Source organism: Saimiri boliviensis, chromosome 14 (genome assembly GCF_048565385.1).
Source record: "Saimiri boliviensis isolate mSaiBol1 chromosome 14, mSaiBol1.pri, whole genome shotgun sequence".
NCBI classification, from domain to species: domain Eukaryota; kingdom Metazoa; phylum Chordata; class Mammalia; order Primates; family Cebidae; genus Saimiri; species Saimiri boliviensis.
This window is the reverse complement of record NC_133462.1, coordinates 43,482,776-43,500,567: the sequence shown is the minus strand read 5'-3', so window position 1 is coordinate 43,500,567 and position 17,792 is coordinate 43,482,776.

Below are 17,792 nucleotides of genomic sequence, written 5' to 3'. Positions count from 1 at the left end.
GACAGGGTTTCTCTATATTGGCCAGGCTGGTCTCGAACACCTGACCTCAGGTGATTTGCCCGTCTCGGCCTCCCAAAAGGGTGTGATTACAGGTGTGAGCCACTGCGCCCAGTCAACCTTGTCCTCATTTTATTTTTATTTATTTTATTTTTTGTTTTTATTTTTTAATTTTTTATTTTTTTGTCCTCATTTTAATAGTTAAAGCACACACACACACACACACACACACACCCCTGAGGCTGAGGCAGGAGAATTGCTTGAACCCGGGAGGCGGAGGTTGCAGTGAGCCTACATCAGGCGTCCCCAAACTTTTTACACAGGGGGCCAGTTCACTGTGCCTCAGACCGTTGAAGGGCCGCCACATACTGTGCTCCTCTCACTGACCACCAATGAAAGAGGTGCCCCTTCCTGAAGTGTGGTGGGGGGCCGGATAAATGGCCTCAGGGAGCCGCATGCAGCACGCTGGCCGTAGTTTGGGGACGCCTGGCCTAGATCTTGCCACTGCATTCCAGGCTGGGTGACAGAGCAAGACTCCATCTCAGGAACAAAACAAAACAAAACCAAGCAAAAGCCACCCCTAGGTGGAGATTCTGTATGCTATTGATGCATGCAGTGTGTGTTAGAACAGCAGATCCTCAGTCCAACCGCACACCCACCTTTGCACACCTGACCTCACCGGTATTTCATTTCATACAGCCCCACAAAGGGAGTTTCTCTTAAGGCCCTCGCTGCTGTCCCTCCCTGTGAACAGACTGCTCTGCCTCTCAGGTTCAAGCAATTCTTCTGCCTCAGCCTCCTGATTAGCTGGGAGCACCCTTACAGTTGAGCACCATCACACCCAGCTAATGGCTAATTTTTGTATTTTTAGTACAGACGGGGGTTTCACCATGTTGGCCAGGCTGGTCTCGAACTCCTGACCTCATGATCCACCCGCCTCGGCCTCCCAAAGTGCTGGGATTACAGACGTGAGACACCGCGCCCGCTGCAAATATTTTCGATTCTGCTGAATCCACTGGTATGGAACCAGCAAATACAGAACCCGAGGACAAGGAGCCGGCAGGTACCGAAAAACAGTTACACTAATTGTATCCAGGATACATAATTACTTCCAAGGAAAAACAGCAAGACCACCAGAGGGCGCACTTTTACCCCCAAAACGTTTCCCTTTGCTGTTCCTTGGAAATATTCACAGAAAGCAAAGAATGCTATTAGCTCTGAGTTAAGTGGAGGAATATGGATAAATTAAACACGCATGTCCATGCACACACCCAGGAGGATGAAGCAACCGAGGCCACAAACATAGCATCGGGGAAGCGCGGGGAAAGACACATTCAGGAGTTCTTGGTACTATTCTTCCAACTTTTCTGTAAGTTTGAAGTTATATTAAGGTAAAAAGTTGGGCCGGGCGCGGTGGCTCAAACCTGTAATCCCAGTACTTTGGGAGGCCGAGGTGGGTGGATCACGAGGTCAAGAGATCGAGACCCTCCTGGTCAACATGGTGAAACCCCATCTCTACTAAAAATGCAAAAAATTAGCTGGGCATGGTGGCGCGTGCCTGTAATCCCAGCTACTCAGGAGGCTGAGGCAGGAGAATTGCCTGAACCCCGGAGGCGGAGGTTGCAGTGAGCCGAGATCGCGCCATTGCGCTCCAGCCTGGGTAACAAGAGCGAAACTCCGTCTCAAAAAAAAAAGTAAAAAGTTGGGCTGGGTGCAGTGGGTCACGCCTGTAATCACAGTGCTTTGGGAGGCTGAGGCAGGAGGATTGCTTGAGCCCAGGACTTTGAGACCAGCCTGGGCAAAGTAGCAGACCCAATCTCTACCAAAAATATGAGAATTAGCCAGTGTGGCGGCATGCACCTGCAGCCTTATAGCTCACTGCAGCCTTCACCTTGTGGGCTCAAGTGATCCTCCCACCTTGGCTTCCTGAGAAGCTGGGACCACAGGCACACGCCACCATGCCTGGCTAATTTTTCAAGTTTTTGTATGGTGCCCAGACTGGTCTCAAATTCCTGGTCTCGAGCCATCCTCCTGCTTGGCCTCCGAAGTGCTGAGATTACAGGTTTGAGAGTCACTGCGCTTGGGCTTTTGAGGAATTTTAGAATTGTCTGCAGGCAGTTGAAGACAGGTAATCCAAACAAGGCTGCTGAGGCTGCTAACCTGAATCTCCCCGCTCTTTTCTTTTGTTTGTATTTAATCCTGGATGTTATTCTCAAATTCATGGTGGTAAAGCATTATAACCGGACAATGACGAAGAAAATTCATTTATTTAACTCTGAATGGCCATTGCTTGCAAGCTGTAGCCAGTATATCAGATTATTTCCTTTCTCTGGTTTCTAATGCTATTGATATTCCCATGTTGACACTGTTTTCTTACATTTCTATTATCATGTCTCTTTTTTCACTGAAATTGTTGTTGAGATAACTGTAGAATCACATGCCTGTAGTCCCAGCTACTTGGGAGGCTGAGGGAGGAGAATCGCTTGAACCCAAGAAGCAGAGGTTGCAGCGAGCCGAGATTGCACCACTGCACTCCAGCCACGGAAACAGAGCAAGATGCGGTGTCAAAAAAGAAAAAGAAAGAAAGAAGGAAGGAAGGAAGGAAGGAAGGAAGAGCGAGCCAGGGGTGGTGGTTTAGACTTGTAATCCCAGCACTTTGGGAGGCCTAAGTGGGTGGATCATGTGAAGTGAGGAGTTTGAGACCAGCCTGGCCAACATGGTGAATGAAACCCTATCTCTACTAAAAATACAAAAATTAGCCAGGTGTGGTGGCGGGTGCCTGTAATCCCAGCTACTTAGGAGGCTGAGGCAGGAAAATCACTTGAACCCAGGAGTGAGTTGCAGTGAGTCAAGATCATGCCATTTCACTACAGCCTGGGTGACAAGAGTGAGATTCCATATCAAAAACAGAAAAAAAAGAAAGATTCCATGTCGCCAGGCACAGTGGCTCACACCTGTAATCCCAGCACTTTGGGAGGCTGAGGCAGGTGGATCACCTGAGGTCAGGAGTTCGAGACCAGCCTGGCCAACATGTGAAACCCTGTTTCTATTAAAAACACAAAAAAATTAGCCAGATTGTGGTGGCAGCATGCACTCGTAATCCCAGGTACTTGGGAGGCTGAGGCAGGAGGATCACTTGAATCTGGGAGGCAGAGGTTACGGTGAGCCGAGATTGCACCACTATTCTCTAGCCTGGGCAACGGAGCCAAAAGGAAGGAACGGACAGAGGCAGGGAGGGGAAGGAAAGGAAAGAGAGACAAGCAAAGTAAGAGGGGGCGGGGGGGCCGGGCACGGTGGCTCACGTCTGTAATACAAACACTTTGGAGGCCAAGGCGGGTGGATCACCTGAGGTCGGGAGTTCAAGACCAGCCTGCCCAACATGGTGAAACGCCATCTTTTTTTTTTTTTGAGACGGAGTTTCGCTCTTGTTACCCAGGCTGGAGTGCAATGGCGCGATCTCGGCTCACCGCAACCTCCACCTCCCGGGTTCAGGCAATTCTCCTGCCTCAGCCTCCCGAATAGCTGGGATTACAGGCACGTGCCACCATGCCCAGCTAATTTTTTTGTATTTTTAGTAGAGACGGGGTTTCACCATGTTGACCAGGATGGTCTCGATCTCTTGACCTCGTGATCCACCCACCTTGGCCTCCCAAAGTGCTGGGATTACAGGCTTGAGCCACCGTGCCCGGCGAAATGCCATCTTTAAAAAAAGAAAAGAAAAAGAAAAAAGGGTCAGGCACAATGGCTCACGCCTGTAATCCCAGCACTTTGGGAGGCCGAGGCGGGTGGATCACGAGGTCGAGAGATCGAGACCATCCTGGTCAACATGGTGAAACCCCGTCTCTACTAAAAATACAAAAAAATTAGCTGGGCATGGTGGTGCGTGCCTGTAATCCCAGCTACTCAGGAGGCTGAGGCAGGAGAATTGCCTGAACCCGGGAGGCGGAGGTTGCGGTGAGCCGAGATTGCGCCATTGCACTCCAGCCTGGGCAACAGAGCAAGACGCCATCTCAAAAAAAAGAAAGAACGAAGGGAAGGGAAGGGAAGAAGAAAAGAGGAGGGGAAAGGGTAGGGGAGGAGAGGGTCCCAAAAAGCCTTCAAAAGCTTTCAAATCCCAAAAGTTTCAGTTTTGCCTCTGGGGGAGTGAGGCCATAGAAGGAGTATCAGCCAAGGAGGGGCGGGATCTTACCTCATTTTTTTCAGTCTCTACCAAAAATACAGAAATTAGCGGAGCGTGGTGGCCCATGCCTGTAGTTCCAGCTACTTGGGTGGGGCTGAGGCAGGAGAATCGCTGGAACCTTGGAGGTGGAGGCTGCAGGCTGTAGGGAGCCATGATCACGCCACTGCACTCCAGCCTGGGTGACATAGCAAGACCCTGTCTCAAATAAAAAGACAGGGAGTGGGCAGGGAGCAGGAGGTGGGGAGTGTAACGGAACTCTGTCCTTTATTATCCCATGGAATCAAAAATGTCCACCATCGCAAATCCAAACATAGAACCCTGAGCTTTAGGGGTTTTTTTTTTTTTTTTTTTTTTTTTTTTTGAGACAAGGTCTTGCTCTGTTGCCCAGGCTTGAGTTCAAAGGCATGATTTGGGCTCACTGCAACCTCTGCCTCCCAGTTTCAAACAATTCTTCTGCCTCAGCCTCCTGAGTAGCTGGGATTACAGGTGTGCCACCATGGCCAGCTAATTTATATGTATAATTTTTTTTTTTTTTTTTTTTTTTTGATACGGAGTTTCGCTCTTGTTACCCAGGCTGGAGTGCAATGGCGCAGTCTCGGCTCACCGCAACCTCCGCCTCCTGGGTTCAGGCAATTCTCCTGCCTCAGCCTCCTGAGTAGCTGGGATTACAGGCACGCGCCACCATGCCCAGCTAATTTTTTGCATTTTTAGTAGAGATGGGGTTTCACCATGTTGACCAGGATGGTCTCGATCTCTCAACCTCGTGATCCACCCGCCTCGGCCTCCCAAAGTGCTGGGATTACAGGCATGAGCCACCGCGCCCGGCCTATAATTTTTAAAAAAAAAATAAAGACGGGGTTTCGCCATGTTGGTCAGGCTGGTCTTGAACTCCTGACCTCAGGTGATCCGCCCGCCTTGGCCTCCGAAGTGCTTGGATTATAGGCATGAGCCACCACGCCCAGCCTAATTTTTATATTCTTAGTAGAGATGGGGTTTCACTATCTTGGCCAGGCTGGTCTCGAACTCCTGGGCTCATAATCCGCCCTCCTCGGCCTCCCAAAGTGCTGGGATTACAGGCGTCCGTGCCTGGCCTTAGCTTTAGTATTGAGCCTCCCAAACCGTGGTTCCCAGAGGGGCAGCAGCGGAAGCATTGTCACCTCGGAGCTTGCTAGGAATGCACATTCTCAGGCCCCAGACCCAGAATTGCTGCCTGAAAAACTCTTAGGTTGGGCCAGACAACCTGAGTTTTAACAACCACCCCCCCACCAGGTGATTCTGCTGCACACTAAAATTTAAGAACCAGTGGTGGCCCACACCTGTAATCCCAGCACTTTGGGAGGCGTAAGCAGGTGGGTCACCTGAGGTCAGGAGTTCGAGATCAGCCTGGCCAACATGGTCAAACCCCATCTCTACTAAAAATACAAAAAATTAGCTGGGCATGATGGCGGCCGCCAGTAATCCCAGCTACTAGAGAGGCTGAGGCAGGAGAATCGCTTGAACCTGGGAGGGTGCAGTGGGCCAAGATCACACCACTGCACTCCAGCCTGGGCAACAGGAGTGAATCTCCGTCATAAAAAAAAAAAAAAAAAAAAAAAAATGCTGGGCACGGTGGCTCACGCCTGTAATCCCAGCACTTTGGGAGGCCAAGGTGGGCGGATCACAAGGTCAGGAGTTCAAGATCAGCCTGGCCAACATGGTGAAACCTCGTCTCCACTAAAAACACACAAAAAATAGCTAGACATAATGGGGTGCGCCTGTAATCCCAGCTACTCGGGAGGCAGAGGCAGGAGAATTGCTTGAACCCGGGAGGCGGAGGTTGCAGTGAGCCAAGATCAAGCCACTGCACTCCAGCGTGGGAAACAGAGCATCACTATCCTGGGAAAAAAAAAATTAAGAAGCACTGACTTAAAGATATGAAGGTCTTTGGGAGGCAGAGGTGGGAGGATCGCTTGAGGCCAGGAGTTCAAGGCCAGCCTGAGAAAAATAGCGAGACCCCATCTTTACAAAAAAGGAAACAGCCGGGCACGGTGGCTCAAGCCTGTAATCCCAGCACTTTGGGAGGCTGAGGCGGGTGGATCACGAGGTCAAGAGATCGAGACCATCCTGGTCAACATGGTGAAACCCCGTCTCTACTAAAAATACAAAAAATTAGCTGGGCATGGTGACATGTGCCTGTAATCCCAGCTCCTCAGGAGGCTGAGGCAGGAGAATTGCCTGAACCCAGGAGGCGGAGGTTGCGGTGAGCCGAGATCGCGCCATTGCACTCCAGCCTGGGTAACAAGAGCGAAACTCCGTCTCAAAAAACAAACAAAAAAAAAAAAAAAAAAAGGAAACAAAAGCAGACAAGAAGGGCATTCTTCTGGAGATGGACATTTTCTAAAATTGGATTGTGGCGATGGCTGTGCAAAGAGACAAATTGACTAAAAATCATTGAACGGTATGCTTGAAATATATGACCTCACCTTATGTAAATTACGTCAGCGATGCGCTCATATAATATTTGACCTGTAGAGGGCAGCAGAGACCATAAGTTCAATTAATAACAGAGCCTCCCACCGCCCCCGCCTTGGTGGGGGGGTGTCTCCCTGCCTTGCGGGGAGTCTCCCTGGGATAAAACCACCCCTCTCACTTAGGAGTCCTGATTGGAATGAAGAATTGGCCAGCTGAGAATTCCCCCCAACAGCCTAAAATGCCTTGTTTACCCAACTGTGGCCATGCTTAGGTCTAAATTTATACCAATTGGCTGGGTGGGCGGGTCTCTTGACCATGGGACCAAGAGAAGGCACTCCGGCCTCAGCCTCCCAAGGAGGTTGGATTATAGATGTGCACCACCACGCCTGGCTAACTTTTGTATTTTTCGTAGAGACAGGGTTTCACCATGTCGGCCAGGCTGGTCTCGAACTCCTGACCTCAAATGATCCGCCTGCCTCAGCCTCCCAAAGCGCTGGGATTACAGGAATGAACCAGTGCACCCGGCCAGAAGGGATGGTTCTTACAGGGTAAAATGTAAATCAGGATCCACGGCCTGACCTTCAGAAGACCCCATCCTGCCCGGCCAGGTGGCTCACCCCTGTCATCCCAGCACTTTGGGAGGCTGAAGTGGGCAGATCACGAGGTCAGGAGTTTGAGACCAGCCTGGCCAACATGGTGAAATCCCGTCTCTACGAAAAATACAAAAACTTACCTGGGCATGGTAGTGGGCACCTGTAATCCCATCTACTCTGGAGGCTGAGGCAGGAGAATCGCTTGAACCCAGGAGGCAGAGACTGTGGTGAGCTGAGATTATGCCACTCCACTCCAGCCTGGCCGACAGAGCAAGACTTCTCAAAAAGAAAAAAAATCCTTTTTCTCTCTCTCCCCTCCTTCCTCACTCCCTCTCTCCCTTCCCCCCTCCCTCCCTCCCTCCCTCCCTCCCTCGCTCCCTCCTTCCTTGCTTCCTTTGTTTTGTGGAGATGGGGTCTTGCTATGTTGCCCAGGCTGGTCCCAAACTCCTGGGCTCAAGTGAGCCTCTTGCCACAGCCTCCAGGGTGTCTGGGACTGCAGGTGTGAGCTACTAGGCCTGGCCTTGATGGGAACAAATACCCAGAGGAAGTGCAGGGCCCCATCAGGCCCAGGCATGCCACAGGGGCAAAGCCAGCAGAGACCCTCCCAACTGGGAAAACAAACACCCAAAAGGCTGCAGACGGATAGGCTCAAGTTCCACCCACTCAGTCAATCTCCTAGCAGTGATTTACAGAGCACGCCCGGGATAGACAAGGAAGAATGAAACAAACAAGAAAACATCACAGGGTGGTGGGACGATTAGGAAAACTCAGGAGAGACGGAGTGACTTAAATCACAGAAGAAGAGTTTGAGACCAGCCTGGCCAATGTGGCAAAACCCCGTCTCTACTGAAAAAAAATATATATATAAAAATTAGCCAGGTGTGGTGGCGGGCACCTGTAATCCCAGCTACTCAGGAGGCTGAGTCAGGAGAATCGCTTGAACCCGGGAGGCAGAGGTTGCAGTGAGCCGAGATCTCACTACTGCACTCCAGCCTGGGTGCAAGGGCAAGACCCTGTCTCAAAAAATAAAATAAAATAAAATAAGAGAAGCCTCACTGAGATTTTTTTTTTTTTTTTCAGATGGAGTCTCGCTCTGTCACCCAGGCTGGAGCGCAGTGACACAATCTCAGCTTACTGCATCCTCCGCCTCCTGGGTTCAAGAGATTCTCTGCCTCAGACTCCTGAGAAGCTGGGCTTACAGGCGCCCGACACCACACCCTGCTAATGTTTGGTGGGTTGTTTTTTGGTGGTGGTTGTTGTTGTTTTTTGTAGAGATGGGGTTTTGCCTTGTTGGCCAGGCTGGTCTCAAACTCTTGACCTCGTGATCCACCAACCTTGGCCTCTCAAAGAGCTGGGATTACAGGTGTGAGCCACTGTGCCTAGCCAAGAAGAGATTTCTTAATTGAGTTCTAGATGACAGAAGGTGTTCAGTTGAAGAGGGGATAAAGACTCAAACACCTATGAGTTCGAGACCAGCTCGTGAAATATAGGGAGACCCTAACTCTACAAAAACAACCAACCAACCAAAAATTAGCTGGGCGTGGTGGCAGGGGGCTGTGATTCCTGTTACTCAGGAGGCTGAGGCCAGAGAATCGCTTGGGCCGGGGAGGTTGAGGCTGGGCAGTGAGTTGTGATCACCCCACTGTACTCAGCCTGTGAGTCTGAGGCCCTGTCTCAAAAAGGAAAAAAAAAAAAAATAGAGGCCTGAACATGAATAATTATTTATCAGTGACCCTATGACCCTATGTTGAAACAACAAAGCCACCCCCTGATCCTGAACCATCAGAAACTGTGAGATAACAAATTCTGATTATTTCAACAATTCATGTAAGTGGCCCACCATGTTTAGGGGCAATTTGTTACACAGTGATAGCTAAGTAATATCTCTAGATTTTTTGTTTGTTTGTTTGTTTGTTTGTTTTTTTGAGACGGAGTCTTGATCTGTTGTCAGGCTGGAGGGCAGTGGTGTGATCTTGGTTCACTGCAACCTCCGCCTCCGGGTTCAAGTGATTCTCCTGCCTCAGCCTCCTGAGTATCTGGGATTACAGGCACGCACCATCACACCTAACTAATTTTTTTACTTTTCATAGAGACAGGGTTTCTCCATGTGAGCCAGGATAGTCTCGATCTCTTGACCTCCTGATCCACCCTCCTCAGCCTCCCAAAGTGCTGGGATTTCAGGTGTGAGCCACCACACTTTGCCTAGATTTGTTTTGAGGGGACAGCCCGGTCCAGGAGTAGACTCAAAACTCACTTTTTTTTTTTTTTTTTTTTTTTTTGAGATGGAGCCCTGCTCTGTCACTTGGACTGGAGTGCAGTGGATATCTCAGCTCACTGCAACCTCCACCTCCTGATTAAGCGATTCTCCTGCCTCAGCTAATTTTCGTATTATTAGTAGAGACAGGATTTCACCATGTTGGCCAGGCTGGTCTCGAACTCCTGACCTCAGGTGATATGCCTGCCTCGGCCTCCCAAAGTGCTGGGATGACAGGTGTGAGCCAGCATGCCTGGCCAACCCTTGTTATTGATTCCTGTAGCTGAGGATAATTATCTCAAAACGATGATGTCATCCTCCTCAATTCTCCTTTAGAAATCTTTGTTTTCGGCCGGGCACAGTGGCTCAAGCCTGTAATCCCAGCACTTTGGGAGGCCGAGGCGGGTGGATCACGAGGTCGAGAGATCAAGACCATCCTGGTCAACATGGTGAAACCCCGTCTCTACTAAAAATACAAAAAATTAGCTGGGCATGGTGGCACGTGCCTGTAATCCCAGCTACTCGGGAGGCTGAGGCAGGAGAATTGCCTGAACCCAGGAGGCGGAGGTTGCAGTGAGCAGAGATCGCGCCATTGCACTCCAGCCTGGGTAACAAGAGCGAAACTCCGTCTCAAAAAAAAAAAAAAAGAAATCTTTGTTTTCCATTTCCTCCCTCAATATGTACATAGTTTACTTACTATAGCACTCTTTTTTCCACTGCAAAGTCCTATATCCAAATAAATATCCTTTTGTTTTAGAGAGCTTCTCCTTGTTTGTTATTTAGGTTGACAATTTCTTTTTTGAGCCTTGCATGGGGTAGAACTTCCTCTCCTAAAAATATCTGTTTAAGTCCAAAAAGCCCCCTCCAACCACTGTGCCTGGGAATGCGACCTGATTTGGAAATAGGATGATTGCAGATAGGATTAGTTATGGCTGAGTGCGGTGGCTCACACCTGTAATCCTAGCACTTCGGGAGGCCAAAGTGGGTGGATCACCTGAGGCCAGGAGTTTGAGAGTAGTCTGGGCAACGTGGAGAAACTCCTCTCTACAAAAAACAAAAATTAGCCAGGCATGGTGGCTCACACCTGTAGTCCCAGCTACTTGGGAAGCTGAGGTAAGAGGATCTCTGGCCGGGTGCCGTGGCTCAAGCCTGTAATCCCAGCACTTTGGGAGGCCGAGGCGGGTGGATCACGAGGTCAAGAGATCGAGACCATCCTGTTCAACATGGTGTAAACCCCGTTTCTACTAAAAATACAAAAAATTAGCTGGGCATGGTGGTGTGTGCCTGTAATCCCAGCTACTCGGGAGGCTGAGGAAGGAGAATCGCCTGAACCCAGGAGGTGGAGGTTGTGGTGAGCCGAGATCGCGCCATTGCACTCCAGCCTGGGTAACGAGAGCGAAACTCCGTCTAAAAAAAAAAAAAAAAGAGGATCTCTTCAGCCTGGGAGGCAGAGGTTGTAGTGAGCTGAGATCACGCCACTGTACTCCAGCCTGGGAGACAGAGCTAGAACCTGCCTTAAAAAAAAAAAAAAAAAAAAAAAAAAAATTAAGATGAGGTCACGTTGGATTAAGGCAGCTCCTAAATCTTTTTTTTTTTTTTTGAGAGTTTCGCTCTTGCTGCCCAGGCTGGAGTGGAATGGCATGATCTTGGCTCCCTGCAACCTCCGCCTCCCCGGCTCAAGCGATTCTAGTGCCTCAGCCTCCCAAGTTAGCTGGGATTACAGGCACCTGCCACCACTCCTGCCTAATTTTTTTTGTATTTTTAGTAGAGACAGGATTTCTCCATGTTGGTCATGGTCAGGCTAGTCTCAAACTCTCGACCTCAGGTGATCTGCCTGCCTCAGCCTCCTAAAGTGCTGGAATTACAGGCGGGCGCCACCGTACCCAGACTTTTTTTGTTTTTTTGAGACAGGGTCTCACTCCCTTACCCAGGCTGGAGTGCAATGGTGTCATCTGGGTTCACTGCAGCCTCCACCTCCCAGGTTCAAGCGATTCTCAAGGCAGCCCCTAAATCAAATGATTGACTTTTTTTTTTTTTTTTTTTTTTAAAGATAGGTGTTCACCATAATGGCCTGGCTGGTCTTGAACTCCTGACCTCAGGTAATCCACCCACCTCGGCCTCCCAAAGTGCTAGGATTACAGGCGTCAGCCACCGCGCCCGGCCATGATTGACGTTCTTATAAGGAGAGGGAAATGTGGACACAGATACAGAGACAAGGAAGAAACCCATACAGTGATGGAAGCAGAAATTGGAATGAAGCCAGGCCACACCAAAGCCTGCCGGCCGCCGCCAGCAGCCGGAAGAGGCAAAAGCACCCTCCCCTGGAGCTTTCAAAGGGAACGCGGTGGCCCCGCCCACACACAACTCCTATTCTGGCCCCGCCCACACGCCGATTCTGGCCCCGCCCATACCCATTCTGGCCTCGCCCACACCCATTCTGGCCCCGCCTATGCCCCATTCTGGCCTCGCCCGCGCCCCATTCTGGCCCCACCCACACCCCGATTCTCGCTCCGCCCACGCCCATTCTGGCCTCTCCCACACCCATTCTGGCCCCGCCCACGCCCCATTCTGGCCTCGCCCCACGCCCCGATTCTCGCCTCCAGCAACTTGCAAAAATACATCTCTGTTGTCTGAAGCTACCTGATTTGTGGTCATCTGTTACCGCAGCTACAGAAAACAAATATCAGCTTCTTTCCACCAGGTGGCAGGAGGCGAACCTCATGGATCCTAGGCAATTCCCGAAAAGCATTCTTGCTGGGCTGGGGGGTTGATGCGGAGGCTGAGGGTGGGGGTGAAACTGTCCTCACACAGTTAACAAGAACTCTGCAAAGACATGTAGTTGTAATTAAGCATTAGGCCGAGGGCGGTGGCTCACGCCTATAATCTTAGGTCTTTGGGAGGCCAAGGCGGTGGATCATCTGAGGTCAGGAGTTTGAGACCAACCTGGCCAACATGGTGAAACCCTGTCTCTACTAAAAATACAAAAAATTAGCTGGGTGTGGTGGTGTATGCTTGTAATCCCAGCAACTCAAGAGGCTAACGCAGGATAGTCATTTGAACCCAGGAAGTGGAGGTTACAGCAGGTCGAGATCATACCACTGCACTCCAGCCTGGGCAACAAGAGTGAAACTCTATCTCAAAAAATAAAAATAAATAGATGAAAATTATTAGGCCGGGCGCGGTGGCTCAAGCCTGTAATCCCAGCACTTTGGGAGGCCGAGGCGGGTGGATCACGAGCTCAAGAGATCGAGACTATCCTGGTCAACATGGTGAAACCCCGTCTCTACTAAAAATACAAAAATTAGCTGGGCATGGTGGTGCGTGCCTGTAATCCCAGCTACTCAGGAGGTTGAGGCAGGAGAATTGCCTGAACCCAGGAGGTGGAGGTTGCAGTGAGCCGAGATCGCGCCATTGCACTCCAGCCTGGGTAACAAGAGCGAAACTCCATCTCAAAAAAAAAAAAAAAAAAAAAAGAATTGCTTAAGCAGGCCCAGCTCATGGCTGTAATGCCAACACTTTGGGAGGCCCAGGTGGGAGGACTGACTGCTGAAGCCCAGGTATATCAGACCGGCTTGAGCAACAAAGCCAGACCTCATCTCTACAAACAATTTAAAAATCAGGCCAGGCACGATGGCTCACGCCTGTCATCCCAGCACTTTGGGAGGACAAGTCGGGTGGATCACCTGAGGTCAGGAGTTCAAGACCACCCTGGTCAACATGGTGAAAGCCCATCTCAAAAAATAAATGTATAAATAAATATCAGCTGGGCCTGCTAGTGTACGCCTGTAGCCCTTGCTACTCAACAGGCACAGGTGGAGGGATCGCAGGAGGTCAGGAGTTCAAGACCAGCCTGGCCAACACGGTGAAACTCCGTCTTTAGTAAAAATACAAAAATTAGTCGGGCGTGATGGTGTGCACCTGTAATCCCAGCTACTTGGGAGGCTGAGGCAGGAGAATTGCTTGAGCCTGGGAGGCGGAGGTTGCAGTGAGCTGAGATTTCACCACTGCACTCAGCCTGGGTGACAGGGTAAAACTCTGTCTCAAACAAACAAAAAAAGTTTTGGAGTGTGGAGATTGTTGACCGGTTGATGAGTGCAGGGTCCAGGGCTCAGGCAGGGAGGAAGAAGTTAGGTTCTCATGCTCATCCTGCTCCTCTGTGGGGGCCTTCCAACTATCTGGTGTCTGCTCTTCTGCTGGGATTCAGGACCTACTCAGGCAATTCTCTTTTTTCAGCACAGGGGCTTGTTCTGCTGCCCAGGCTGGAGCGCGGTGGTGCCGTCACAGTTCAGTGCAGGCTCAACGTTCCGTGCTCAAGTGATCCTCCCACCTCAGCCTCCGAGCAACAGGGACTACAGGTATGAGCAGCATGCCGGGCTAATTTTTTTACTTTTTAATCTTTGAGACGGAGTCTCCGTCTGTCACCAGGCTGAAGTGCAGTGGCGAGATCTCAGCTCGCTGCAACCTCTGCCTCCCGGGTTTAAGTCATTCTCCTGCCTCAGCCTCCTAAGTAGCTGGGACTACAGGTGTGCGCTACCACACCCAGCTAATTTTTATATTTTAAGTAGAGACGGGGTTTCGTCATGTTGACCAGGATGGTCTCGATCTCCTGACCTTGTGATCCACCCGCCTTGGCCTCCCAAAGTGCTGGGTTTACAGGTTTGAACTACCGAGCCTGGCCAATTATTTATTTTTTGTAGAGATGGGGTCTCACTGTGTTGACCAGGCTGGTCTTGAAGTCCCAGGTTCAAGCGATCCCCCTGCCTTGGCCTCCCAAAGTTCTGGCATTACAGACGTGAGCCACCACACCCAGCAAGGCTGTTTGCTTATGTAAAACAAAAAGCACAAAGTATTTGGAATACAAATGCCTTTTGTGTCAAACTTTCATCTAGACCTTGAGTCTCCCAGTCAACCAAACAACTCAGAAGCCAAGAACAAGGAGGAAATCTTGGCTTCCTCCCTTCCTTTATGCTGTCATCGCTGTCCTCCCTGAGGGCTTACAGGAGGCTGCTCCCTGCTGGCCAGGCTGGAGGGTCCAGGGCACAGCTGTAGGAAGAACCCAGGGTGACCACACTCCAGGGAAATCCTGGCAACTGCACCCACAAGGACTTTAAAACAGGGAGAAATGGACCAGGGTCTGTGGCTCACCCTGGTATAACCCCAGCACTTTAGGAGGCTGAGGCAGGAGGATTGCTTGAGCCCAGAAGTTCAAAACCAGCCTGGGCAACACAACAAGACTCTGTCTCTACAGAATCCAAAAATTAGCCGGGTGTGGAGGGTGGCAGTCACCTGTTGTCCCAGCTCTTTGGGAGGCTGAGATGGGAGGATTGCTTGAGTCCAGGAGGTCAAGACTACAGGAAGCTGAGATTGTGCCACTGCACTCCAGCCTACGCAAGAGTGAGATACTGTCAAAAAAAAAAAAAAAAAAAAAGGCCGGGCGCGGTGGCTCAAGCCTGTAATCCCAGCACTTTGGGAGGCCAAGGTGGGTGGATCACAAGGTCAAGAGATCGAGACCATCCCGGTCAACATGGTGAAACCCCGTCTCTACTAAAAATACAAAAAAATTAGCTGGGCATGGTGGCCCGTGCCTGTAATCCCAGCTACTCAGGAGGCTGAGGCAGGAGAATTGCCTGAACCCAGGAGGCGGAGGTTGTGGTGAGCCGAGATCGCGCTATTGCACTCCAGCCTGGGTAACAAGAGCAAAACTCCATCTCAAAAAAAAAAAAGCCAGGCACTCTGGCTCATGTTTGTAATCCCAGCACTTTGGGAGAAGGAGGCGGGTGGACTGCCTGAGGTCAGGGGTTCGAGACCAGCCCGGCCAACATGGTGAAACCCTGCTCTACTAAAAAAACAAAAATTAGCCGAGCATGGTGGCGCACACCTGCATTCCCAGCTACTCGGGAGGCTGAGGCAGGAGATTCGCTTGAACCCAGGAGGTAGAGGTTCCAGTGAGCTGAGATTGTACCATGGCACTCCAGCCTGGGTCATAGAGCGAGACTCCGTCTCAAAAAAATAAAATAAAAGGAGTAGAAATGGAATGACTACTCAAAATGCTTCCAATTTCTACAGGGACCCTGCAGGGATTTCTGTTTCCTAAGCACCTCCCAATCAGTGCTACCCGTGGGACTTTCTGTGATGACAGAATGTTCTAGATCTTTGCTGTCCAGTATGGTGACACCCAGAGGATAGTGATGACTGAATGCTGACATGCAGCCGGTGCCTGAGGAATGGAATTTTAAATTGTATTTCATTTCAATTAATTTTAACTTAAATAGCCACATGTGCTTAGCGGATTCTCTGTGAGACAGCAGTCTTGGATAAACGGGTGTGCCCAGCTGAAAGCGTACCATCAGAGAGAGGAAAAAGCAAAGGCCGTATTAGGACTCTGGACCAGAAATAAAATACAATTTAATTATGGGGCCGGGCGCTGTGGCTTACTCCTGTAATCCCAGCACTGTGGGAGGCCAAGGCAGGTGGATCACTTGAGGTCAGGAGTTCGAGACCAGCCTGGCCAACGTGGTGAAACCCCATCTCTACTAAAAATACAAAAAATTAGCCCGGCATGGGGGCGGGCGCCTGTCATTCCAGCCACTCTGGAGGCTGAGGCAGTAGAATCGCTTGAACCCAGGAGGCAGAGGTTGCTATGAGCAGAGATTGCACCACTGCATTCCAGCCTGGCAACAGAGCAAGACTGTCTCAAAAAAAATAATTGGCCGGGTGCAGTGGCTCACGCCTGTAATCCCAGCACTTTGGGAGGCCGAGGCAGGTGGATCACTTCAGGTCAGGAGTTTGAGACCATTCTGGGCAACATGGTGAAACCCCATCTCTACTAAAAATACAAAAATTAGCCGGGCATGGTGGCAGGCGCCTGTAATCCTAGCTACTTGGGAGGCTGAGGCAGGAGAATTGCTGGAACCCAGGAGGTGGAGGTTGCAGTAAGCCAAGATCATGCCACTGCACTCCAGCCTGATGACACAGCAAGACTCTGTCTCAAATAATAATAATAATTTTAAAATACACCTGTAATCCCAGCACTTTGGGAGGCCGAGGCAGGTGGATCACCTGAGGTCGGGAGTTCCAGACCAGCCTGACCAACATGGAGAAACCCTGTCTCTACTAAAAATATAAAATTGGCCAGGTGTGGTGGCACGTGCCTGTAATCCCAGCTACTCAGGAGGTTGAGGCAGGAGAATGGCTTGAACCTGGGAGGTGGAGGTTGCGTTGAGCCGAGATCACACCACTGCACTCCAGCCTGGGCCACAAGAACAAAACTCTGTCAAAAAAAAAAAAACAACAATTAAAAAATAATAATGATGATGGGACCGTGGAGGGTTCAAGGGTGGGGAGGTCTTCTGCAGCCTTTTCATGACAGCCCCTCCGTTTCTCCCCACGGACCAGCAGCAAAGCCCAAGTTACGCGTGGACATTATCACCTTCAGTGCCTGCTTGTCCCAGCATGGAAACCCGCGGTTCCCCGCAGTGACAGAGCACAGAACAGAAAACAGAGGAGAGTTACTCTGGCTGGGTTTCGCTCTCAAGTCAGCAGACCTACCCGAGTGCTCGTGTCACATGGGGAGGCCAGAGGATGGGAGGCGTCTCTGTAGGAGAATCCTGACTGCGTTCTCTGCACTGTGAACACGCTGGGTTTAGCGCCTGCGTGGGAGGCTCCCGCCACAGGAGCCACTGAGATTACAAGATTAGCCGCATCCAAACCACATTTGGAGAAAAAGAAACTGAGAAAGGGAGATACAGGCCCGGCGGCGGCCCAGTGGCTCATGCCTGTAATCCCTAGTACTTTAGGAGGTGGGCATGGGAGGATTACTTGGGGTCAGGAGTTCAAGACCAGCCTGGGCAATGTACTGAGAGTCCCCTCCCCTCCACCTCCCCTGTCTTTAAAAAAAATGGAAAGAAAGAAAGATACAGGGAAAGGAAAGGAAGGGAGGGTTGGGAGGTCTCTTCGACATGGTGATTTCTTTCTTCTTTTTTTTTTTTTTTTTTTTTTGAGACGGAGTTTCACTCTTGTTACCCAGGCTGGAGTGCAATGGCGCAATCTCGGCTCACCGCAACCTCCGCCTCCTGGGTTCAAGCATTATCCTGCCTTAGCCTCCTGAGTAGCTGGGATTACAGGCACGTGCCACCATGCCCAGCTAATGTTTTGTATTTTTAGTAGAGACGGGGTTTCACCATGTTGACCAGGATGGTCTCGATCTCTTGACCTCGTGATCCACCCGCCTCAGCCTCCCAAAGTGCTGGGATTACAGGCTTGAGCCACCGCGCCCGGCTCTCTTTCTTTTTTTTGAGATGAAGTCTCACTCTTGTCG